We start from the raw sequence: 26,398 nt of genomic DNA, 5'->3' as shown, positions 1-26,398 counted from the left end.
CCCTAAAGAACACGAAGGAAATAGGCGACATTCTCCAAAAGTAATTCACACACAACATAAAACTCCCAGACCAAGCTTGTCTGTGGAAGAAGCACCTCTGTATTCACCTCTGTAACACGACGGGACCACCTGCTGACTGCTCTCACACCTCCACGCCGTCGAGCTGTGCTAATTGAGTTATGAAATCTCCTCGCTGCATACACCAGGCGCACTCGAATGTTCCCACCTCCAAACACACATTCTTCCCGTCTGTAGCCCGGAGCTCTTTGTGTTGACGCTCAGCCTGTTTTGGTGCATATAAAGAAGCTCCGGCGGGTCCTTGGGGTCCAGATGTAAATGGCGTTGGCAGAGCTGAAGTTGCAGCGGCGCAGAGTGTGAGGCTAAGTGGTCCACAGTGACACGCTGTTAGACTCACACAGGACTCAAGTGTGAACTGTAAGCAAAAACACCAGTTAAAGGTGCACTGTGTCACTTTTCATCACATGCTTGTCTCATGAAAAATGTTTTACCAGGAATTTTCCACAGTATGGCATTAAAGAACAGTGTTGGGAGTAACGCGTACATGTAACAAATTACTGTAATGCATTACATTTTGCTGTAACGCAGAAATGTTTGGCATTACAGAAAAAAAAAAAAAAAGTTAATGTTTTATTCGGTACAAATGTGAGTAACGCATGTTACAATGTTTGTTTGTTTTTTAACCTGGATTGAAGTGGTGGGTTTTTCTTCATACAAATTCGCTAAAATCACCGCGATATCAGCAGCGGTGAAATGCCGGTAGACGCGCCCACGTAGACCGTTAGGTGACCGCGGGCGAAAGGACCGGCGCAGAACTCCACGCTCCACAGGGCGAATTGCAGCTGACGCCCGATCGCGCCCTGTTCCACAGGCTCAGGGTTCTCTCAGGGGCAGATCGAGATTCCAAGTTCTAGAGATTCCAAGATTAGACCTGGTTTAATCCTGGTTTAGACCTGGTTTAGTCCTGGTTCAGTCCTGGTTAGACCTGTTAGTCCTGGTTTAGACCTGGTTAGACCTAGTTTAGACCTGGGTTAGTCCTGGTTTAGTCCTGGTTCAGTCCTGGTTTAGACCTGGTTTAAACCTGGTTTAAACCTGGTTTAGTCCTTGTTTAGTCCTGGTTTAGACCTGGTTTAGACCTGGTTTAGACCTGGTTTAGTCCTGGTTTAGTCCTGGTTCAGTCCTGGTTTAGTCCAGGTTTAGTCCTGGTTTAGTCCTGGTTTAGTCCAGGTTTAGTCCAGGTTTAGTCCTGGTTTAGTCCTGGTTTAGTCTGGTTTAGTCCTGGTTTAGTCCTGGTTTAGTCCAGTTTAGTCCTGGTTTAGTCCTGGTTTAGTCCTGGTTTAGTCCAGGTTTAGTCCTGGTTTAGTCCTGGTTTAGTCCTGGTTTAGTCCAGGTTTAGTCCTGGTTTAGTCCTGGTTTAGTCCTGGTTTAGTCCTGGTTCAGTCCAGATTCAGTGCAAAAGTTCAGCATCTTCACAGTTATTTTGGTGAAGAGTAACTTAAAGTACTGCAGTAGTCGTGTTATGTTTTACATTTTAAATGCAGTAATATTGTAATGTAACAAAATACTTTGAAATTGACAGTAACAAGTCATAAATAACACATTACAGTTTTAAAGTAACTTGTCCAACAGTGTTATAGAAGACATCGAGTCAGGAGGCTCTTCTATTCTTCTATATGTTTCTATTTGGAAGCATGACAGTTAGTGCGTTAACTACTGTATGTTCATTCATATGTACAGTTTCTTTGACATTGCCTTTTGTTTTGGTGCAATCGTGGACAATGAATTTTGTGCCTTGTTTGTCATTATTGTTGGTTTGTGCAACTATAAATGAATAAAACTGCCATCTTCAAAAAGTGAAGATAAACACTAAAAAAAATAAAATAATAATAATAATAAAATAATAATAATATAATAATAATAATAATAATAATAATAAATAAATAAAAAATGAAAGTGATTGTATTTCTGTTAGAGGGTGAGTGTATGGAACAATATGAGTGATGATTTGTTTAAAAATCTAACACGGTAGAAGCCTTTAAAAAAAAGTATAAAGCGTTACATTTTGAAAGATCTAGAGCTCTGAAATGAATCAATTATACCGTTAATTTTGTTTGTTTTAATTTATATTTTGTCTCTTTATATATGCAGTAATTCGTGAGTGAAAAGTAAATTTAAACTTGCTGTTCAGATGCTGCTTTTCATTCTTGTAATTCTGTCGTTGTTTAACAGGGTTTGGCGTTAGAAGTACTTTTAACTTCAGCCTAAACCCTTTCAGTCATGATCCATGGGGTTGTAGTGTATGTTTTGTTTTGTTTTTGATTTGTGGTGCTGCAAAATGACCGAATAAATTACTACTAAACTACTACTCTTTATCCTATTCCATTGTTGTAGTGAAATATCATGTCCAAGATTATGACCAGATTGGGATTATCAAAGAAAGGACAATTGGTTCAGAGGCGAAACAACTGGCAATGTTTGTACAACTGACAATTTCTATTCTGGTGTTTGAATTTAAAATGGAAAGCCTGTGATATTATGTGTATCACGGGGTCTGGGGGTCCTCCCTGTGGACAAACTTTGTGCAGTTGAGTGTATTTCGTTGTATTTCAGGAGTAGTCCGTGTCCTCTGTCCCCTGCTCTGACAGGGCCCTGCTCCTGTCACTTCTCACAGACGAGAGGCTTCAGTCTGCGCCTCAGAGCAGCACAAACACTACACACTTTAGACTTTATTAGGACGTCTGAACCCATATGGAAAAGGTAGAGACAAATCATACACCATTTTAACATGTTTCTTATGAATCCTAAAAGATTTGTATATGACAGTGAAAACATTTACAAGATCTTTGGTAAATATGTGCAGCAGGAAACATATAAATCTTTGTAACCTGTAAGGGCTGAATATGACACTAATCCCACACACAATGTCCTCACAAGTGTTGGACAAAGGTCATTTATTTCATAGAAAAACAAGTGAAATGGTGACTGTTTCCTTAAACTTGATTGCTGTGTTGTGTGTGTATGAGAATGAGAAAGAAAATTATCACAGTGTGTGTTTGTGTGTGCGTGGGGTGTGTGTGTGCGTGTGTGTGTGCGTGTGTGTCTGTGTGTGTGTGTCTGTGTGTGTGTGGGGGTGTGTGTGTGCGTGTGTGTGTGTGTGTGTGTCTGTGTGTGTGTGTCTGTGTGTGTGTGTGGGGTGTGTGGGTGTCTGTGTGTGGGTGTCTGTGTGTGTGTGTGTCTGTGTGTGTGTGGGTGTGTGTGTGTGTGTGTGTGTGTGTGTGTGTGTGTGTGTGTGTGTGTGTGGGTGTGTGTGTGTGTGTGTGTGTGTTGGGCAGCATGGGGGTACACATGTAATGTAAATGTTGCATTATAACCTTAAAAAACATCTTCCACTGACATCACAGTGAACAAACATCAGGCTGTAAAAATATTTTTACTCTGCAAAATCCTAATTATTACAAAGTTCTATATTGACTTGTTATATTCCAAAAAGCAGCTGTACACTTATGTTTTTTTCACATGTCTCAAATGACAAGAGGTCGTATCAGTTAGAAGTACCAAGGTACTTGTAATTGTCCTCAATATTTGCTATTGTTGCCTTTTTAGTCAGTAGCTGGTTAGCTCAATTGGTAAATCACTGGACTTCCACATGGAAGCTCTGGGTTCAAATCTCCCTTTAGACTCTGATTCTTTTTTCTGCAACATATAATTAAAAAATACAAACATTACATAGAACATACAAAGAAAATGTAGTTGATCATGCACATTACCTGTAAATGTCATGCAAAATGTTCACTTTATCTTTACTAGTTTTTCTTAATATAGTTGTATGAGAAAAATGCAAAAGGGGGACACTTTCAGGAGTAAACCACACATGACACATATTAACCTTATATAAAGATTTACTACAAAGACAGTCTCTTCTTATATTTTTTTTCCAGTTTTTTTTTTTCATATGGGAACACACGTTTTATCCTGGAGTATTTATCACAAGAAAGAGTTGAGAGAGTCAGACTCGCTACAAAGTTTTCCAGTTGGGATTTCTCTCCCCTAATATGAGGTCAATTTTCATCAGATAAAAAGTGGCATAGAGTTTGAGACATGATCAACTGTGTTATGACATCCAACCTCTTCAGAGTAACTAATATGCCTTCGTAATACTCTTTTTAATGTAGACGCATTTTCTGACCAAAGGAGCGGTCTGTCCACTCACAGTGAGAGCGCACAGGGGCTAGGAGCAAAAAGAAAAGAATAGAAAGTGCCCCACACAAAGTTGTAGACTGATATAGACTGACATTTTTGAGTAATTTAGTAATTCCTCCTTCCTTCCTTTTTTTTTTTTTTTTTTTTTTTTTTGGTCCCATTAGGAGGACACCATATCTAAAACGACTTAATAAAAGAAACAAATCCACTGTCGGCCCTTCTTCTGAACAGTGCACATCACTCGAGCGAGCTGCAGAGGATGAAGGAGAGCAGTGGGCAGATGCTGAACGATGAAAACAGGAGTTGATTAGCAATATAGGGTCTTGAAAATAAGCAATTAAAGACTGTTCAAACATGTATGATTCAATCCACTTACAACTGCCAGTGAGTAAATGGTGAGGGCAAAAGACTAAACCTTTTTAAAGCTCTGACAAGTTGATTTTGCAGAACAGGTCTGCTTTAAACTCATACAAAGCAAGCAGACAAATGCAGTTATCAATGGTCATTTTTGTAGAGTATGGACACTACAGAGGCCTGGGAGCTGGAGAGTTCTGTGCAGGATCTTTGCTGTTCCTCTACTGCACTTTTCTGGACTGAGATGTCTGGTAGATGTCTGGAGATTCTCTCTGGATCTGCTGTAGCCACTCTTCCAGTTTGGGGGTTACTGGCCCGAGTGCAGTAACCACGGGCACGGATGATGTCTTTGCAGGTGTTCCCCACTTTGACCTTGTGCTTTAAGGTCTGTACTCTGCAGAGATGTGTATGTACACTGTGACTTCAGTTGGTTATGTCGCTCCATGCATGCTTTCACTGCAGCTCTTTGGGCCTCTGTGCAGTGTGTGATATCAGCCCCTTGAGTTATGTTCCAGTGGTACAGTTCATGTAAGGACCTGTTCTCACTTGATGGTCCCACCATGTGTGAAGACATCACACTATTAGCCCCACTATTAGCTCTTGGATTTTCCATTTTTCTATAGTTTTGGGCACCTTTCAACTCCTTACAGGGCCCGTGTCATGCAAAATCAACTTTTCAGAGCTTTCTACCTTCTTAGAGTGATGTGTGGGCTTCTAAATGTCAAGTGTTTCTTAGATTGATTCAGCGTTTTTTTTTTGTTTGTTTTTTTTTTTAACAAATTGCAGTGTATTTCTGTCACCCTCCCACGTGACAACGAACATGAGCCTGCTACAGTGATGACATAGCCAGCTACAGCTATCTCGCGTTTGACGTAGCAGAAAGCGCTTCACACCCGGCCCCTCTCCCCCGCTCCACTGTCTCCACCACCTCCACCACGCCTTCACCATGCCTCCGCCCACTCACACACCGTCCTGCGTCTGCACCGTACAGGTCTGCTGTTTTGTGTTATTTATCTTTATTTTTCGCTTCAAACACGCTTTTTGTCACCATGTCCTCATGGAGAAAGTGCGTATTTGGCTGTGATGGCAAGTCGAAATTATTTAGCATGTTGACAGAAGAAGTAAGGCGTGCTAAGAATATAGCAGCTGTAAGTCACTGGACTTTCACATGGGCGACCTGGGTTCAAATCCCCCCTCTGACGGGGTGGGGGGGGGCAATGAGCTAACCAGTGTGGGTCCTTGGGCAAGACCCTTCGTGCTACTGCTCACCTCATACAATGATGAGAGATAATGAAACGTATGACATGCCGGCTCAGATGTCGCCTGGCCAAACAAGGTCTGCATCAGGTGCTGGGGAACCAGGGCACCTTGATGAAAAATGGGCTACTGGAACATGGAGGAAATGGGCGAGATGCAACGAGGCTCTGTTGGAGCTACTACTACAGTAACCCTAGGCAGAGGGGTTACATGAACAGGATGTGGGAGAAATGGCTATTACGATGCTAACAGCCAAACAACTAGTAGCTCAGTGTTCCAACATCCACAAACAGCAACTGCTATCACGACTAGAAATTGATGAGGTACAACACAAATGCTATGGCAAGGGGGAGCCAATATGCCAGGTCAGAGGGGAGTTGACACCATCTCCCAACCAGAGATTGGGTACGAAGCCCCAGTAAGTATCACGCTGAGCGAGGCAGTGACTGACCTGAAAGATAAGATCATGGCCTGAATGAACACAAGGCAACCCCGATGCCAGTTACAGCGGCTAAGTGAAGTACTGTCTGAAAGTCTCCTAGACGATGTGAATGCACCACTAAGAGCAATCACTGAAACCAATGAGCTGATATACACTTCAGCAGTAGTGATCCTAGAGGTGCTGGGCTATAAGAGCCATGGGAGCCATGAGATATGATACCCACTATGGAAAAGACGGTTAGAGGCTAAAATCAAGGAGGTGTGGAGAGATGTGAGCCAACTGTCAGAGGCCCAGAAAGGTGCAAAGAAAAAGCAAGTGCCATACCTGAAGCACTTGAAACTGCCAAACAAAGGCTCCAAGCCTTGACCAGCAACACAACTGGTGAAAGTGTATGCTCAGTGGCAGGGTAACACCAGAGCAGACTCACCAAGGCTGGAGACTGAGAGGTACTGGAAAGGCACATAACACTGATGCACAGTGGCTGGTGGATTGGAGAGGAAAATCCAGGAAAAGAGTCTCAGAAAAACTGGACTGCACCAGGCCCTGACATGATCCATGCATACTGGCTAAAGAAGCTCACTGCTCTAAGGGCCTTTATTGCAAACTTGATGTGGTTGTGGGAAACCACCCTTGAAGCCAATGGCAAGCCACCTGTCCATCAAATGTGGCATATACCAAGGAGACTCACTGTCCCCACTACTGTTCTGCATAGGTCTTGAACCCCCTCAGCCAAATCGACCGCACTGGCTATGAATACTGACTCAGAAATGGGGCCACCATCAGTCACCTCCTCTACATGGATGACATCAAGCTGTACGCTAAGAGTGAGCGAGACATTGACTCACTGATCTACAGTACAGACATTGAGATGTCATTTGGGCTTGAGAAATGTAGCAGGATGGTGACAAAGAGAGGGAAGGTAAGTCCACACAGAGGGGGTCTCACTCCCAGAGGGAACAATAGCAGATGTTGAGGACAGTTACAAGCACCTTGGTATCCCACAAGCAAATGGCTCCTCGAAGAGGCAACAAGGAAAGCGGCTACGGCCAAATACCTGCAAAGAGTGAGGCAAGAACAAGGTGCAGGCAATCAACAGCTACGCCCTGCCAGTGATCAGATACCCTGCAGGAATCATAAGCTGGTCAAAGCAGATACAGATGTTAAGACATGAAAGCTCCTGACCATGCATCCAGGGTTCCATCCCAAATCCAGCACCCTGAGACTGTACGCAGGCCGGAAGGAAGGAGGCCAAGGACCTAGTGAGTGTGGGAACCACTGTCCAGGATAAAACATCCAAGCTCCTTGAGCACATCAAGGACAAGGCCCCGACAGATGATGTGCTCAGAGAATGTCTCAGACAGTGGTGTCCAGAGGAAGAGGAGCTGGAGGGACCATCATGGCAGGACAAACCCCTACATGGGGCAAACCACCGGAACATAACTGAAGTGGCTGATATCAAGAAATCCTACTAATGGCTAGAGAGGGGCTGGTCTGAAGGACACACAGAGGCACTGATCCTGGCTGCTCAGGAGCAGGCCCTGGGCACTCGAGCAATAGAGGCCCAGATCTGCCACAGTGTAGACTGTGCAAAAGAGGCTTCTGAGACAGTCCAGCACAGAACTGCAGGTGTAAGATGCTGCAGGGAAACTAACATGGAGCGACAGAACCAAGGGGCGGGCATAGTGTACAGAAACATCTGTGCAGAGTACAGGCTGGAGACCCCAGGATCAAGGTGGGAAACACCTCCAAAGGTTGTGGACAATGACCGAGCCAAGACCCTGTGGGACTGACAGGATGGTGAACCAACCAGACATAGTGGTGGTGGTGGATAAGAAACAGAGCAGAGCTGTAGTGGTGGACATCACAATACCAAGTGATGGTAATATCAGGAAGAAGGAACACGAGAAACTAGAGAAACACCAGGGGCTCAAGGAGGAGCTGGAGAGAGCCTGGAAAGTGAAGGCATCAGTGGTGCCTGTGGTGATCGGAGCACTCGGGGCTGTAACCCCCAAACTGGAAAATTCCTGGGACTAATTTAGAAAACAATTTAGTTTATGTCATGTGTAAGCTGTAGTGTGAGGGTAATCACACACTTGAGGCTGCAGATTTGAGACCCCAGCCCACGGTGCTTTGACTCACTCACAGTAAGGCCGTGTCGAGTTATTTACAGAATATTAAGAAGTTAGGATGAAATGATAAAAGACAAACTTAGCTTAACAGGTGCTCTTGCCGATCTCACAAACCCGAAACGATTCTTCAGTTTGATCTGGAGAGAGAGCTCGGTTTGTTTCATAGAACAAGTCAATTACACAGACAATAGACTTTTACCCAAACTTTACTGATCAATGAGCCAAAAAAAAGTGTCACAAAAGCTGCGCAAAAGTGTGGAGAGAGACAAGCGATGAAGAGAGGAGAGGGAGAAAGAGAGAGGAGAAGAGAGAGAGAGAGCCCCACATGCACAGGGCTGAGTGTGACAGCTTATCACCCCCAGACAAAAGCCCCGGGACAGCTGTGGTCCGACAGCGGCACGGTGCGGGCGACAGATAAGGCAGCAGCATGGAGCTTAGAGGAGAGAGAGAGAGAGAGCGTGTGGAAAGACAGGAAAGAGAGAGAAAAAGGAGAGAGGAAGAGGGAAAAGACAGCAAGAGGAGAGAGAGTAAGTATGAGAGAGCGGAAGAGCAGAAGAGAGGAGAGTGATGAGGGAAAGAGAGACGAGAGCGGCAGAGAGAGACAGAGAGAGGGAAAGACAGCGTAAGATGACAGAAGGAAGAGAAGGGAAGGGAAAGGAGAGAAGGAGAGAGAGAGAGGAAGGAAGAATAGAGGGAAGAGCATGCCCCGGGTGAAGGACAGCAGCCAACACCAATCTCTGCCGCCCAAGCTCCACTAACCACCAAAACATTCACAACACAGAGCTCCACGGCCAACAGGGAGGTCGTCTGTGTGCGAGGGAGAGAGAGGGAGACGGAGGGAGGGGGAAAGAGATATGTGAAGAGAGAGAGAGAGAAAGAGTGGGAGAGGAGAGATGGGGGAGACAGAGATACTGAGAAAGAACAAAAACAGGGAGGCAGAGAGTGTGAAGGAGACAAAGAGAAGAGAGATGGAAGAGTGCGAGAAGAGGAGGAGAGAGAAAGAGGCACAGTGGGAGAAAGAGAGAGAGATGTACGAGTGTTTCCAGAGTCAGAGTTGTGTGAGAAGTGACAGACTGAACGCAAGTGTCAGGCGTCTGATTTAAATGCAACAAAAACGACTTTTCTCGATTGATTCATTTTTGGCAGATCGACTCTAGATTCATCAGTAGAATTAGTATTTTGATATTGGATTAAAATACACTAATGAACTTACAGGTACGACGCCCTCTGCTGGCATAGAGTGAAGACCTTATGCTGTGTTTGATTATCACACCCCTTTCTCTGGGACTTGGACCTCGGTGGCGGAAAAAGTCGACCAAGCAAGGATTCTGAGTCAGAATCCAAGATGACTGTGCCCACTTTGACATGTAAATATGAAGTGTTGTCATTGTGTTTGGACACTCTGGTGGTTTAAATGACAGTTTCAGTCACTTGTGTCAGTGCAGAACTTTACCACATCTGTATCTCTGTCTGTAGGTTTGGGAGTTGTGTTGCGGTGAGGCCAATATTGAACAAATACTTGATTTAACGGGCTTAAACATTCCTAAGGTTGTAACGGAAGAGAAATCATAACATAAAATGAAGAGCAAATTTCAAAAATTAAATTAATGAAAGTGTCAGTGAATTCATAAGATGAGGGAATAGTCATGATCATAATCCACATAATCCCACACGCTAAACAGAATAATACACTTCAAACTCGGACGTGATGTCAAATCTGAGGTCCAAGTGGGAGTCAGAAGATAATCGAAGGCAGGATAAAACCAACTAAATGATGAAGAGTCCAGTGATGAGTAAGCGACTTTTAGTAACAAACCATACAGATGTGTTTACACAGATTAGAGTTTATGTAGTGATGTGACAAGTGCATGAGGGAGCAGGAACTACAAGGCATCACCACAGTCGGTTATAGGATTGATATTGTGTTAAGATGAACAAAAAGTCTCTTTTTGACAGGCATCATTCACTTGGAGCCGCCTTGGAGCAGATCTGTGGAGCGGCTCCTCCCAGCCCACTTGTGTTTCCAGGCTCCAGGCTGCAGGGCTCTGACACTGAGGTCACCCAAACATAACTGATGTTTTCTTAAAATCAAAATCTTTAAATTATAGTTTTAATCACAAATCTCGCTGATTAATAAAACATAACTTTAGTAATTCGACACGCTCTGAGACAAGACTCCAGATTCCAGTTTCTCAACAGCCTTTTCTGGATTTATTTCTTCTTTGAGCCTGTAAGCTGCCTTTTAACCGCTCTTTGTGTAATGCAGTGGCTTTGGCTCATGTTTGATGCATTATGGAAATATTGAATGTTTGATCTTTACGGCAGTGCCGTGCAGGGAGAAACAGGGAACAGCTGTTTGTTTTACAAAGCATATCGGCTCCACATGGAAGTGTCCATCACTGGAAATACTGCGCTTTATCACAACATCAAGTCGTCGGGTGGGAAATTATTATTTTATGTTTATATCTGCTTATTCCTGTCTTTTTTTTTTTCACCTGAGTCAGCATTCTCCCTTGTCCAATCATCTCGCTCGACTTAACTCCTCTTAAACAGTACAACACCGCAGTGAGACACCTAACTTCTCTATTATTTAACTGGATAATTCCATGCTCGCAAATGTTTATTTTACTGTTTGTTATGTTTCTATCAGGCTAAGGTGAGGTTTAGGAATATGTATTATTGTTAAGTTTTAAACTTTGGGACATGGATGCCACCAGAGTTTTTGTAGAACTGCGTTGTGCTCCCTGACTGTCGCACTTTGACTGTAAACACTTTGATCACTTATTTTGACAGGACATCTGAGGTTTATTTCAACATCACGTGCCTCGTTACTGTGTCATTTAATAATCGTCTGAGTAGATCGTGTGAGCATTAATAAAAATGAAAAGGTAATAAAAGTCATTCCTCAGTGTATGCTGGGTTGTTAAGATAAGATAATCCTTTATTGTCTCCCATGGGAGAAATTTGTCTTGGGACAGGGGGTAACATGCTTTATCAAAAAACAGGACAACACAACACAAAGCAGCACACAAACAAACACCATAGAACAGAATAAATATGAGACCAAGTATGACCACAAGTAATGCACCAACAGGACCTTTAAATTATTCTTAACAGGCAGCCCTTGCATTTTTGTATTCTATTAATGTTGCTCTGCTTACTCGTTGTTACTGTTTTGGTGTGAATTAATTAGGAGAGGCTTTCTATTGTGTGACTAGACTTTACCAGGCTCCTGTCGCTGTGATACTGCAGGACACAGAGGACACAGACACTTTTGTCCTGAGGGCCGTTACACCCCTCAAACTGCTCCTCAAACTGGATGTGATGACTCTGCTGAGATGCACTGAGACTCGTTGGAGCTTTTCTATTAGTATTACATTTTCGTGCTCAATGCGCTTAAATATTTTTGGCCCCTTGGGGACAGATGAAGTGATTTAGATTTTTTGGTTTGATTCATGTGCCTTTTTAAAGCAAATGGAATCTCTCCATCATGTTAAAGTGAGTTTTGATACAACTCGTGATATTATTGCATTTCCACAGAGTTCATTGCAGTGTTTTGCTGTTTCAATCATGAGGACAGCTGCAGTTTGTGAGTCCATGGCAGAGCAGAGCCAGAGCGTGTGACAGTGGGGGGCTGTGTGATCCTCTTCAGGAAAATCCCAACCATGAAACTAGCTTTAGCCCGGACAGAGCAGCGCCTGGATCCTGACTGGGACCAGTGCCGTTTCCCTCTCCGCCTCTGCTGCCCATGCTCCGGATCATCTGTAACGCCTCTGATCCCAAAGAGACAGCCATCTCACAGTGACGGACATAAGACCCACACAGTTTTGTCCTCATCCCAAGTCAAATCAGAACACAGCGTCTGATTTGCATCTGAACTCCTGGCCTGAAATGGAACCGTATGAAAGACCCTGTACCTGATTTTAATCCATGAAAGGAACATTGGTCTCTCACTCTAATGTAGCACCTTGGTGTTACATTTGTGGTTTTCAGTCAATCTCTGTTCAAAGAGGAAGAATAAAGGAAGAGTGTTTAACATGCGAGAAAAGAACAAAATGTGTTTGGCTGAAACTGTTACGATGCAAATCCAGTGATGAAGAAGTTCAGGAATCTAGTGAGACATCTCTACGTCCCCCCTCCCCGGCTCTCTACTCTTCATAGCTCTATCACAACACCGTCAGAGAGCATCCTGCTAATGAAACTACTGCACTACTGCACATCACATCAGGTCTGTGAAGTTGTACAGTATTATTTTGTATCCTCTTCTTGTATACTTCTGAATATTGTCACTTTGGAGTAGAGGTGACAGGCTTGTGGGTTCAGCGTTGGACAGAATCGTACTTTGAATCAAAAGGAGGATTCCAAAAGAGCCTGGTAGAGATCGCTAGATTACTCAGACATGGATGGATGACATGTTTTGGATGAGGGAACAATGGTATAACTTGGTAGAAATCTCCACTTAAATCTCCCCTTTTAAGTGCGAAGTAGTGGGCGGGGACAGGGGTAGATGTAAACTCATGTAACCAGGTGGCAGTGTCGGAAGTAACGTGTTATAATAGTAATAAATTACTATAATGCATTGTTTTTTGCTGTAACACGGTAATGTTCGGCATTACAGGGGGAAAAAAAAATATTTTACTTGGTACAAATGTCAGTAATGCGCATTACAATGTTTTTTTAACCTGTATTGAAGTGGTGGGTTTTTCTTCACACAGATTTGCTAAAATCACTGCGATATCAGCAGCGGTGAAACGCCGGAGAAGAGCAAGGACCAGCGCAGAACTCTGCTTTCCACGGGGCTAACCACTGCTGACGCTCGATCACGCCACAGACATCCTGTTCCACGGGCTCTGGGTTCTCTCAGGGGCGGTCCTAGATTCCAAGTTCCAATCCAAGATTAGTCCTGGTTTGGTCCTGGTTTAGTCCTTGTTTAGACCTGGTTTAGGCCTGGTTCAGTCCTGGTTCAACTCTGGTTTAGTCCTAGTTTAATCCTGGTTTAGTTCTGGTTCAGTTCTGGTTTAGTCCTGGTTTAGACCTGATTTATTTCTGGTTCAGCTCTGGTTTAGTCCTGATTTAGTCCTGGTTTAGTCCTGGTTCAGCCCATATACGACGCAAAAGTTCAGCATCTTCACGGTTATTTTGGTGAGAGTAACTTAAAAGTAATGCAGTAGTCATGTAATGTCTTACATTTTAAATACAGTAATATTGTAATGTAATGAATGACTTTGAAATGACAGTAACAAGTCATAAATAACACATTACAGTTTTAAAGTAACAGTGCCAGGTGGTCACAAGGACTAGATTTTTCCTACCATAATGTGTCCGTGAATGCATCTGCCTGTGTGTGGTTGTGCATGGTTCCTGGCGTCACTGATTAGTATCTAGAAATAGGTTTGTACACCTCAGTGCTGTTGTCGGGGTTTTCGGCTCGTAGCTGTAAGTGGAGCATGTAAGTAGTGAAGTTGTTTTTCAGAGAAAGTCTGCTGTTAAAAACTTGCCCTAATGTGGTGTTTGTGGAATCCGGGTTCAAGCGCTCCACATACAAAATGTTCATCTCAAACTCAGGATGATTTAGGCAGACAAAGGTTTCATTTTTGGTTCTTCCTGTGGATCAATCCTGCCCATCATCTTCACCTTTCACTATTTTTCTATTCTGTTGGGAAGAGAAACAGTTTGAACAGAGGTTTGCAGTCGCACACATCTGATTCCCTTTTGCATTTATGGAGATTACAAACAAATTTCTCGAGCCGTTTTCCGCTGTTAGGATCCAACAACCACACAATTCCGATGTCCAAATCCCAAAACTAAAATATGACAATATCAGAACCAGAAACAAAAGTGATATGGTTCAAAAGACTTGAAAAGATCGACTTTGTCAATAGACACATCCCACTGGGAAAACAAACATGGAGGTTTGATGCTCACTTTTTAAGAAAATCCTTCCCAGTATGAATTGTGCAATGAACGGAAGTCTGAAATTCTTGATGTATCTGTTAATAAAGGGATCTAAATCACTTGGTTACGTGAGAAAACTGTTGTAACATCGTCAGTATTTCCCCTTTAATTGAACTGCATTTTTGTTTGCACATTTTCATAAACTTTTTGTACGTAGCCTAATTCTAAACGGGCACACTACCCATAGTTATAACCATAAGTGTTAGGCAATTAGCCCGGCACATAGTGTACATGTGGTCCTGATGCTGGCACCAGGCCGTACACGAGCAGTAAGAGTCCCAATGACTTAGTGATGGCTGTCATAAAACACAGCACGCTCCTATTTACGCTGGGTAATAAAGCTGCCCCAGGGCAGATTTATGGCGACGCCGGTGCCACAGCGCCCAGCCAAACCAAGGGCATGTCCATCACCTCTGCACGCGCCAATCTGAGCCTCATACAGGAGCGCCATATGAGGTCTGATGGAACATACCACCCAGGGACCGCACACTTCACTATTGATTTCAAAGACTGTACTTTTTCTTCCAGAGCTATTGAAAAAAGAAATTAGGTCAAGATTGTTAAAAAAAAAAGAAAAAGAAAAAAAAGATTGTCTGGCAAGTTCAAAATTATATCTCTGTATATCTGTCTGGTAAGGACGGGCGATACAAGGTGTTGATATCGATATGATACAAAGTCGTTTTGGGTTTGTTTGTTTTTTAATACCGATACTCATTACTGGTCTGATTTTAAGGATTAACAGATTTAAACGGTAAAACTTTATAACTGCACCTTACTTAGCCTTAATAAAGCATGAACAAAGACTTAATTAATAATGAACAAAGATTTAATTCATAATGATTGACGCTTAGTAAATGCTTAATAAAGCATAATTAGTCTTCACTTTAGAAAAGCTCTCAAACAGACTTAACTAACAGATAACAGCTGCTTGAATGATCATTGCATTACATTGTTAATAAATCATTCTCTCATAGGTTACTATTGTTTAATAAATGCTCAAATGGTTAGTTCATGAGTAATTAAGTATGAAATAATTATGAGTAACTATTTACAGCACAGGCAAATTAGGTGCAAGTGCTAATTAAGGTAGTAATTAAGTAGTTACTAAGCGTGAATCATTATTAATTAAGTCTTTGTTCATGTTTTATTAAGGCTAAATAAGGTGTAGTTATTATAAAGTGTTACCATTTAAATAAATACAGGTACACAAAAGTACTTCATGGGTCAGTCCACGTGCTGCTTGTGAAAGTGTTTTGACACAGAACAAAGAGGAAAGTGTCCAAATTTGCCTATGCTAATTAATATTGGTATTTGTATAACAGTATAACAGTATCATTACCCATATTTGCACTGAGTCAGTATCAATATATTGATACTTCCATACCAGTATTCCCATCCCTACAAGCTTGTCACCACCCCGTTCATTTTGCCTCAAGCCAGATTCAGTCAGAGTAGAGATAAAAGGAGCTTCACTGGTCTCCTAATCCATTTTTATCACTTCACAGTTTAGTGCTTCTCTCATAGATTCTACAAAAATGTTTCACCTTGTCCACTACGTGACATCACCAGTGTTGGGGAGTAACAGATTACATGTACCGGAGTTACGTAATCAGAGTACAGATTATGAGTAACTGTATTCAGTTACAGTTACTGTTTCAATGAGTGGTAATTGGATTACAGTTACTTTGCTGAAATAAATGGATTACACGGCGTTATTTTCCTGTTTTCACATTTTGGGCTACATCTACATCCACATAGAACGCACGCAATGGACTAAACCAGGTCTAAACCAGGACTAAACCAGGTCTAAACCAGGACTAAACCAGGTCTAAACTAGAACTAAACCAGATCTAAACCTGGACTAAACCAGGTCTAAAACCAGGTCTAAACCAGGACTAAACCAGGACTAAAACCAGGACTAAAACCAGGACTAAAATGAGGTCTAAACCAGGACTAAAACCAAGACTAAAACCAGGACTAAAACGAGGTCTAAACCAGGTCTAAACCAGGACTAAACCAGGACTAAAACCAGGTCTAAACCAGGACTAAAACCAGGTCTAAACCAGGACTAAACCAGGACTAAACCAGGATTAAACCAGGTCTAAACCAGGACTAAAACCAGGTCTAAAACCAGGTCTAAACCAGGTCTAAACCAGGACTAAAACCAGGACTAAACCAGGTCTAAACCAGGTCTAAACCAGGACTAAAACCAGGACTAAAACCAGGTCTAAAACCAGGTCTAAACCAGGACAAAACCAGGTCTAAACCAGGACTAAACCAGGTCTAAACCAGGACTAAACCAGGTCTAAACCAGGACTAAACAGTATGACACTAACAGTAGGATGGACATAATTTAAAGCAGCAGTGATCTCATATAAAAATCATTTCTCTATCAATAATATTTTTAATATGGTTAAGTAAAGACTGAGCTTTTTATTGTCTTTAAGCAGATAAAACAAAACATCTTATGTTCAGATCCTCGTCTTTGCTTCTCTACGGCAAATAGCGTCTTATTCATGGAGACTTGGACTCAGACAACAGACAATTTGAAGAGAACAAACAAGAATTTTCAGGATGTGGTTGTTACATTCATGTAGTTTTATAAAACATGACAAAATCAAGTAATCCAAAGTATTCAGATTGCGTTACTCACTTTAAGTATTTTAATGGATTATGTTACAAACTACATTTTGGGGTATGTAATCTGTAATCTGTAGGCAGTGTTGGGAAGGTGACTTTTAAAATGTATTCCCCTACAGATTACAGATTACATACCCCAAAATGTAGTAAATACTTAAAGTGAGTAACGTAATCTGAATACTTGATATTGTCATGTTTTTTAAAACTACATGAATGTAACAACCACATCCTGAAAATTCGTGTTTGTTCTCTTCAGATTGGCCCTGGTTGAGTCCTGGTTTAGTCCTGGTTTAGACCTCGTTTTAGTCCTGGTTTAGTCCTGGTTTTAGTCCTGGTTTTAGTCTTGGTTTTAGTCCTGGTTTTAGTCCTGGTTTAGTCCTGGTTTTAGTCCTGGTTTAGACCTGGTTTTAGTCCTGGTTTAGACCTCGTTTTAGTCCTGGTTTTAGTCCTGGTTTAGTCCTGGTTTTAGTCCTGGTTTAGTCCTGATTTTAGTCTTGGTTTTAGTCCTGGTTTAGACCTCGTTTTAGTCCTGGTTTAGACTTCTTTTAGTCCTGGTTTTAGTCCTGGTTTAGTCCTGGTTTTAGTCCTGGTTTAGTCCTTGTTTAGACCTGGTTTAGTCCTGGTTTAGTCCTGGTTTTAGTCCTGGTTTAGTCCTGTTTTAGTCCTGGTTTTAGTCCTGGTTTTAGTCCTGGTTTAGTCCTGGTTTTAGTCCTGGTTTAGTCCTGGTTTAGCCCAAAATGTGAAAACAGGAAAATACCGCCGTGTAATCCATTTATTTCAACAAAGTAACTGTAATCCAATTACCACTCATTGAAACAGTAACTGTAACTGAATACAGTTACTCATAATCTGTACTCTGATTACGTAACTCCGGTACTTGTAATCTGTTACTCCCCAACACTGTCTGTAGGGGAATACATTTTAAAAGTAACCTTCCCAACACTGGACATCACAAGGTGGAACAGAGCATTTTGAGCTTTGCAGATGTAGACAGACCAGTAACGTAGAATTAATCAAACACGTGTGAATGAAACAAAACACAACTCCAGGTCTGTTTTTGACGAGGTAACAACATTAGAACACGACTTAAAGCTCACAAGAGTCAATTTTGTGTAAGGTAAGACCGATTATTCACTGACACCTTTTGGATTGTCCGATACTTCTTATGATGTGCGTTCGACCCAGTGTTTCCGTCTCTCTGGAGCTGCTGCGGTTTGTGTGAAGGTGATGCAGATGACTCAGAGTGGACCTCTGATGGAGCCTCACATTACATTTAACACTGGTGCTTGTGTTGACGGATGGGACAGCTCTGTGTGATTAAGACGTCTGTGATGGCGCTGTCACTCTTCCAAATGGACCGGCCCCTGATCAACCCTAGTATACACATCCTCCATACGCACACACACACACACACACACACACACCCTCCATACACACACACACACAGAGCAGAACAAGCAAGAAGAAAGTGTACACTGGCAGTAAAAATTTAGGACACACTTCTCATTCTTTTTCTTTCTGTTGACGACTCACTGAAGTTGTCAAATAAACGAAGTGAGATTTATAGACTCATGCAGCAAAGATACAAGGTTAAATAATAGAGATGGGTGACATTCTGGTTCTAGTTTCAGTATCGGCAGATATTGACACTGAGATTAAAGACTCAAATTGGAAATAGTAGAGTTATTTTGTTATTATCTTGTTATTATCTATTAATGTAAGAAACGTCTGTCTGTGTCTCCTCCGTAAGTCTTCTACGGGCTGTGCTTAGTACCTACTTTTTACAAAATTTAAAAGTTAATTTGTGATTGTTACTTCAACTTAAGATACATCTGTGGACCTAAATATCAATATCGGCAAATATCGGTTATCGGTCACAGCAGCAGGCTAAATATGAGATATCAGCCCCATTAAATAACTTTAAGAAGGCCAATAAGATTAATTTGGTCTTCCGATATTGTATGTTATTGGGGTCTTTTTTCAGACCTAGAGTTTAGTTTCATACCTGACAGTTTCGACTGCTCACTAGCGTCTTCCTCTGAGCGGTCACGTGATGTTGCTCTTCCTCTGAGCGGTCACGTGATGTTGCTGTGACGTGTCTGGTCAGCAACAGGTTTTGGCGCTGTGAAAGAAAAACAGAACCAGAGAAAAAAGAAAAAAAACTGAAAAAAGGAGCACAGGCATGGTAACATTACCTTACATCAGGGGCATAACAGAAAAAGTACAGAGGGCGATGAGAAAACACAATATCAACACACCAGTGAAACCGTACAGAAAACTCAGACAATTACTCGTCCACCCGAAAGACAAAATAGAACCGAAGCATAAATGTAAAGTCATATACGAAATACCCTGCATGTCCTGCAATAAAACATACATCACGGAAAGAGGGAGGGCGTTCAGTCCGCGAAAAAAGCAACATAGGACAAAATGCGACAAGGAAACAGCAAAGGCGTGCACACGAGCAACAAAACACGAAGCAGAACAGGAACAACTCAAATCGGCCATCTCTGACAACTGTAAAAGAGAGAACCACATTCTGGACTGGGATGGAGCAAACATCATTGGGACAGAGGAAAACAAACATCATTTCTGGATTAAAGAGGTAATCGAAATACGGAAATGTGCCTACAGGACGATAAACCGGGATGAGGGGCTTTTTTACTCTCACACACCTGGGATACTGTCCTGAGGAAGTCAGACTGCAGGTGGCGCTGTCATCCTGACTCCACCAGTAGGAAGACAGCGCCAAAACCTGTATAAATCAGCTGACCGGACACGTCACAACAACATCGTGTGACCACCACACTAGTGAGCAGTCGAAACTGTCAGGTATGAAAACAAACTCTTGGTCTGAAAAAAGAACCTAATAACATAAATTATCAGAAGACCAAATGAACCTCATCGGACGTCAAATTGTCGTTATTTGACATGTCAAATTATTCTTATTTTAATGCATCAAATTATCCTACATATGATAATGATCCTCCCACTGTTTTTCCCAGTCAATGAATTTAAAGTACAAAGAGTCCAGAACAGTCCACCACCGATGTCCCTATACACAATCTTTACTCTTAAAAAATAAACCTACACTGTGTAAATTGTCATCTATTAAATTTAAAACAGTGTCGTGCACCTCAACGTATTTATCTTTTCAGTATGTCGTTCATTAAGCAACTGATTATTTAATTGTCTGTATACAAGTGTAAAAGGAGGACAATATTAAACACACAAACTCAGCCTGCTGGTGCTTGGACTGTTCTGGACTTTTTGTCTTGGTCAGTGATTGGTTGAAAGCACTTTAAATTCATTGACTGGGAAAAACAGTGGGAGGAGATCATTATCATATGTAGAATAATTCGACGCGTCAAATAACAACAATTTGACGTGTCAAATAAGCTTGTAACATGCAACAGATGACAGAACAGTATTGAACTCAAATGCACCTTCAGTCAGTTTGGTGTGCACCCACCTCTGGACACTGGTGTGTGGTTCCTTGATGTAAAGAGTACCTTTGGAGTTAGAATGGCATTAAAAATGTTTGTTTACACTTTTAGTTACATTGCAGTTTATGACCTATTACCATTTTATTACTGTGTCGCACAAAGAATAAGGATTATCTGATGTTTGGAGGAGATAACGAGGCTCCTTTAATTTGACATTTGTTTTCCACTTCTAACAGTACTAAGTATTCTCCACCTTCTTTAAGAGCAATACTTAAGTCCCACCTCTGCTTAAAGACAGTTCAATACCTTTCCACTTCTCCCAGTAGCAGTACTTTAAATGTTCTCTATTACCTTAAACTCTTTCTTCTGAGTGCTCGTTGATGGAAAAGGAACACAGACAAGAAGAGTTCAATTCACTTCTATTTATTGAATACACTCCAAAATATTGAATAACAAAGCAGTAGGGGTGAACTACATGTCCCTGATCTAATACAACAGCTGGGTCAGGACGGGTGCGCTGCTCTCGTCTCCATTTCTAACCCTGAACCCGTTTGTACAGTCTTTCTCTTCCTCGTCTAAAGGCCCTGTCACACCTTGACTATTTAGCCAGCATATGTAAGCCGACGTACCAGAATTTCCTTAAAACACTGGCATACGCTGAACCATCAATGTTTTGTTTTTTTTGGTTTTTTTGGGCATATTCATAGCGTATTCATAATGAGTTGGACGTATGCATAACGTATTAGTAACTTATATAGAACATTTTGATAACTTATAGATAACTTACACCAACTAAAGCTTAACATGTTGCCAGCGTCCACAACTAGTCAATAACAACAGTCTAATCGCGTGTCGTCGCCTATTAAAATCTGACAATTTAAAGTGCTGAATGCAACAGATTGACTGATAGGTCGGTAGGTATAGAGCAGCTGCATATGACTGCAGACCACAGGCTGTAAAGTGCCACTGCACTTCTAGTTTAGATACAAGACAAAACTGAGTTATTATTATTTGTGAAATGTGCTGCAATACTTCAGATACATGGTTTTAAAAGCATAAAAGATTGGAGATAAAGTCCACAGGAAGTAGAGTCACTATCGCTGATCTACAGCTTCACACGCTCTGGACGTAAACAAACACACGTGCCACTCTCGCCTTTTTACTTTCAAAGAACGACTCAAATGGATTAATAGTGTGTGTTGCGGTGTTGTCGACTGGATGTCATTATTTGCGGAGGACAAATTCTATGGATATTACAGGGTGAGTAATAAAGTCTTCTTATTGAACTGGCACAATGAATTGATCGGTTAGGCTGTATGTTGTTCTCCGCAGATCGCCAACATGACGCTCTTTTTTAAAATGCAAATGACTGTTCATGTTCAGTAAGTTCTGCGGTCATCTGGAACATGTCAAATACGTCTGTATGCGTAAATATGCGATGGAGATAAGTTCGATATAAGTTACACATAGGTTCAAAACACGTTACTCATAAGTGATGGGTACACTAGACATTTTCTCAACGTATTTGGACTTACAATTAACATGTATCGCATATGGCCCGCGTATGCAGGACGTATAAACATACGCTGACATACGTTGAGAAATTTTCAGCATGCTCCAAATTTTTCGACGATCTTACTGTATGTCGCCATATGCCAGCGTGCTTCAGCGTGCTCAGAACTAATACAATACTTACCTAGAACTTATCCGACGTACACCAGAGCCAATTTTTTCATACATCGGCATACGCTGGCTAAATCGTCAAGGTGTGACAGCGGCATAACATTGAGTTTTTTTTAGTCCTTATTTGGTTCCAGCCAGGTGTTGTCTTCTTCCTCATTGTAGATTTCCAAGAGACCCGCAGAGTTGTCTTCTCCTCAAACCATCTTTTCACCTTTTACCTGTTACACACTAGAGAAAGTATGTTGCACAAAGAGGAAGTAGCATCACGTTGACTTTTTTTCTGACTCCATTCTTTTGCAGCTCTCCGCAGCCTCACCCACTGTCTAGTTTCTATTCCGTTTTCTGACTTCATGCACATATTATTTGATTAAAATCTTTAAGCAATAACCAATCTTAGAGTAATCCTAAACTACCCTTAATCCTACTAACACCAATTTTTTTTTTCAATTTCCTACTTGATGAACAGATGAATTCTACAGTTTACTTTTGGTATGATGCACACTGCAAAAACCAAACAGCACGTCTTTATAAGAAAGGGTCGAATGGGATAAGAAGTTGTGTAAACGTGTCGTGAATCTGGGCAATATAAATATAAATAAGTGTGAGGTTTGTGTTCATTGTCCTTCTAAGATGATTGTTTAGTGGATGACAGTGATGTAGATGTTTGTAGCAGATTTCCCTTTGCTTGTTGGTGATGAGATATTTGTGAAGTCATGTCCTTACATTTTTCCATGGAATATTGTCAGTAGAGTCGGGGTCTCACAGTGCACGAGTAGGGATCTGATTGGACTTGTGGTGATAGTCGCTCTTTTTCTGCGGCGACTCATTATAAGACAAGTTTAACTGAAGATGAGGCCAAGTCAGTTCTTTTTGGAAAGTTTTTCAAAGTTTGGTGCAGCGTCTTCACTCACGCCTGCTCAAGCCGTCGTCTTCAGGTGCGGTCCTGTCCTGCCGCTTCCACAGTTTAGGCTCCTGGCTCCACTAATGACATCACTCTGTTACAGCCAATGAAACAGCGGCAGGAGTAACCCTGTCGTCATATCACTGAATACATCTCAGAACATCTAATAAACAAAATGTGAACTAAAACATGTTCAACTAGAAAAGCAGTCAGAGAGCACAGACCTCCGCCAAGGACTACCCCCATTTTTTATATAAATTGTGATAAAATCAGTCTTCTGGATCAGATCCGGATCAGCCTTTGGAATATGAAAGAGGATCCCATTGTCCATCCCTGAGTCAAATTTCATGGGGTTTGGTCAATAATTAACCGAGATATTGAGAAACTAAATTTTTGGCCCCATTTACCACAATGTTAACTAAAATTTCAAAGTGATCCAGAATCCAGGATTTCTTCCGGATCATCCCCAAAATGAAATCAGTTCTTCCTTTTCACATTTCCAACAAATCCTGAAAATTTCATCAAAATCGGTCCATAACTTTTTGAGTTATGTTGCTAAAAGACAAAACAAACAAACAGACAAACGCCGGCAAAAACATAACCTCCTTGGCGGAGGTAATAATACTATTGAGTTTGGAAAACATATCAGATTTTTTTTTTGTTTATTAAAATGGCAAATATTGGTAGGGACTATTTTGTCTTCCCCAAATATTGGTTGTGACATGTCCACACCGTCCCTATGCAAACCTACACCCTTCAAACCTTAAGTGTTAGAAAAATCTTTGCCTGGTTGTCACATATTTTTAAAAACTCTACAATCAGTTTTTCTGATTTTCTTTAAAATATATCTTGCCTCAGTACAGACTGTATAATCTTTAGAGGTCAAAATAAGCCCACTCTGTAGTGTTTACATCTGAATAAAAAGTGTTTTATTGTCCGAGAAACAGGAAGTGACGGTCACAGCAAAACTCTGGTCTCTGAGAATTGTGAAAAGCACTTGTAAACTCATTCTGGTGAATAATAAATGGGTCTGGTCAAGTGGTAAAGGAGGGAAACAGGGGCAGATTTTTGACATTCAAATGTCTCTTATTCAGAAACTAGAGATTGAAATAAGTAAAGTATCAGAATGTAGGAAAGAGTTACACTCCAACAGGGTCAAGTTAAACCTGTGATATTCTTTCAAGTTGTTGACAAAAAAATTTAAAAACTCATGTCGGTAACAGAGGGAATGAAATATGCAGCACTTTTTGGGCAATAAATCCAAACAGTGATAACTCTTGGTTCTCACTTCCATATCCTTAACAAACTGGTTTGAATATTTACTTCATATAGTTTTCTACCATATGGTACAAGATTAGGTTGAAAAACCTCTTACTTTTTGACTCATGAGATTTTTTATTAAGAAAAGTCATGGTAACGGAGGGAAAAGTAACGGAGGGAAAATTGTGCAAACAAGTAGAAGGTGCAGGATTTTACATCATTTGTCAGTTGTTTTTTTTTTCTGAATACTTTATTATTACTTCAAAATGAAAGGAAACTATTTCTATAAAATATGTCAGTCCTTCCAAGCCAATTTTTATCATTTTAAATACTTTTTTTTTTTTGAAAAATCATGTACCTTCATCAACAAAGATGGAATAACACAAGATATGATGAAATACATCCATTTATTTACATGATTTGAAGGTCTTTGAAATTTGGGAAATAATTTTTGTTCAAGGCCTAAAAATTGTGACATGGTCTGTTTAAAACATATGGAACTTTAGAACCAAAAATGGTACAGAAAAAAGGTCAACAGTTTCATAAACTAGAGTACATATGTATCTGTTCAATACATTTTTATATCAGATGCATTAACTTGAATTTTTGGCCTTGTTGTTTACTTCTGCTTGACCAGGCCCAATAATACTCTGAATACATAAGGTAAGTGAGGAATAACTTTGGACCCTGCAAACTGTTTAAATTGAAATTGTTCCTTTTTCCATGTTTTTAAAAACAATCAGGTACAGCACCTTTAAGTGACATTGGCAGCTGAACAAATTACCACCCTTCATTAGATAACAAACACACCGCGTTTCACCCCGTCACCCCTCTGCCGGAGTCCGGATGCCCCCCCGAAACATACCTGCCCTCCACGTCCGGCGCTCACTCATTTAAAATAGCAGCACTAAATCTGGCCCAGCCCATCACGGGATAGGGCTGTTCAGAGGGCAAGCCATCACTGTAACTGCCACCAGAGGGACACTTCATTAGCATTACTGCCTCTTGTGAGTGTGGAGTATTTCAGAGGAGGAGATACTGTCTGTCTTTGCCCAACAGCTCAGAGGCCACGAGAATTTCGAAGTATTAAATGTGATAAGAGCAGCTCAGACCGTCCAGTGGAGGTGCAGAGGTGCTCCGGGTGCTAGTGATAGTTTTCCATATTTGCACGTCCACACTAAATAACTTTAAATGTGCACTGTGTAACTTTTCGGGTATAGGGTCCGCCACCATGGACATTTTGTTGCATGCCCGGAAGCACCAAGCCAGTTTAAAGGTCTGATTTGTCACTGGATTAATGTTCAGTGTTAGGAGTAAAAGTACCGAATTACTGTAATGCATTGCTTTTTCATGTAACGCAGTAATGTTTGGCATTACAGGGAAAAAATGGTAATATTTTACTCGGTACAAATGTCAGTTATGCACGTTACAATGCATTTTTAACCCGGATTGAAGCGGTGGATTTTTAGTTTTTCTTCATACAAATTGGAAAACTTGTCAGTAAATCCTTGTTGTGACTAGGATGGTAAGTAAGGGTACCATCCTTACAGTTCCCAGCGTCGGGCCCAGACTGTTGGGTGACCGCGGGCGAAAGGACGGGCAGAACTCCACGCTCCACGGGGCTAATCACAGCTGATGCCCGATCGCACTTTGCGGACACCCTGCTCCGTGGGCTCGGGGTTCTCTCAGGGGCAGTCCTTGATTCCAAGTCCTAGTCCAAGATTAGTCCTGGTTTAGTCCTGGTTCAGTTCTGGTTTAGACCTGTTTTAGTTCTGGTTCAGCTCTCGTTCCGTTCTGTTTTAGTCCTGGTTTAGACCTGGTTTAGTCCTGGTTCAGTCCTGGTTCAGCTCTGGTATAGTCCTGTTTTAGTCCTGGTATTGTCCTGCTTTAGTCCTGGTTTAGACCTGGTTTAGTCCTGATTCAGCTCTGGTTCAGTTCTGTTTTAGTCCTGGTTTAGTCCTGGTATAGTCCTTATTTAGTTCTGGTATAGTCCTGATTTAGTCCTGGTTTAGTCCTGGTTTAGACCTGGTTCAGTTCTGGTTCAGCTCTGGTTTAGACCTGATTTAGTCTTAGTTTAGTCCTGGTTTAGACTTAGTTTAATCCTGGTTCAGCT

Source organism: Boleophthalmus pectinirostris, unplaced genomic scaffold, assembly GCF_026225935.1.
Source record: "Boleophthalmus pectinirostris isolate CB_2022bp ecotype Guang Dong unplaced genomic scaffold, ASM2622593v1 HiC_scaffold_9, whole genome shotgun sequence".
Classification (NCBI taxonomy): Eukaryota; Metazoa; Chordata; class Actinopteri; order Gobiiformes; family Gobiidae; genus Boleophthalmus; species Boleophthalmus pectinirostris.
Note: the sequence above shows the minus strand (reverse complement) of the source record.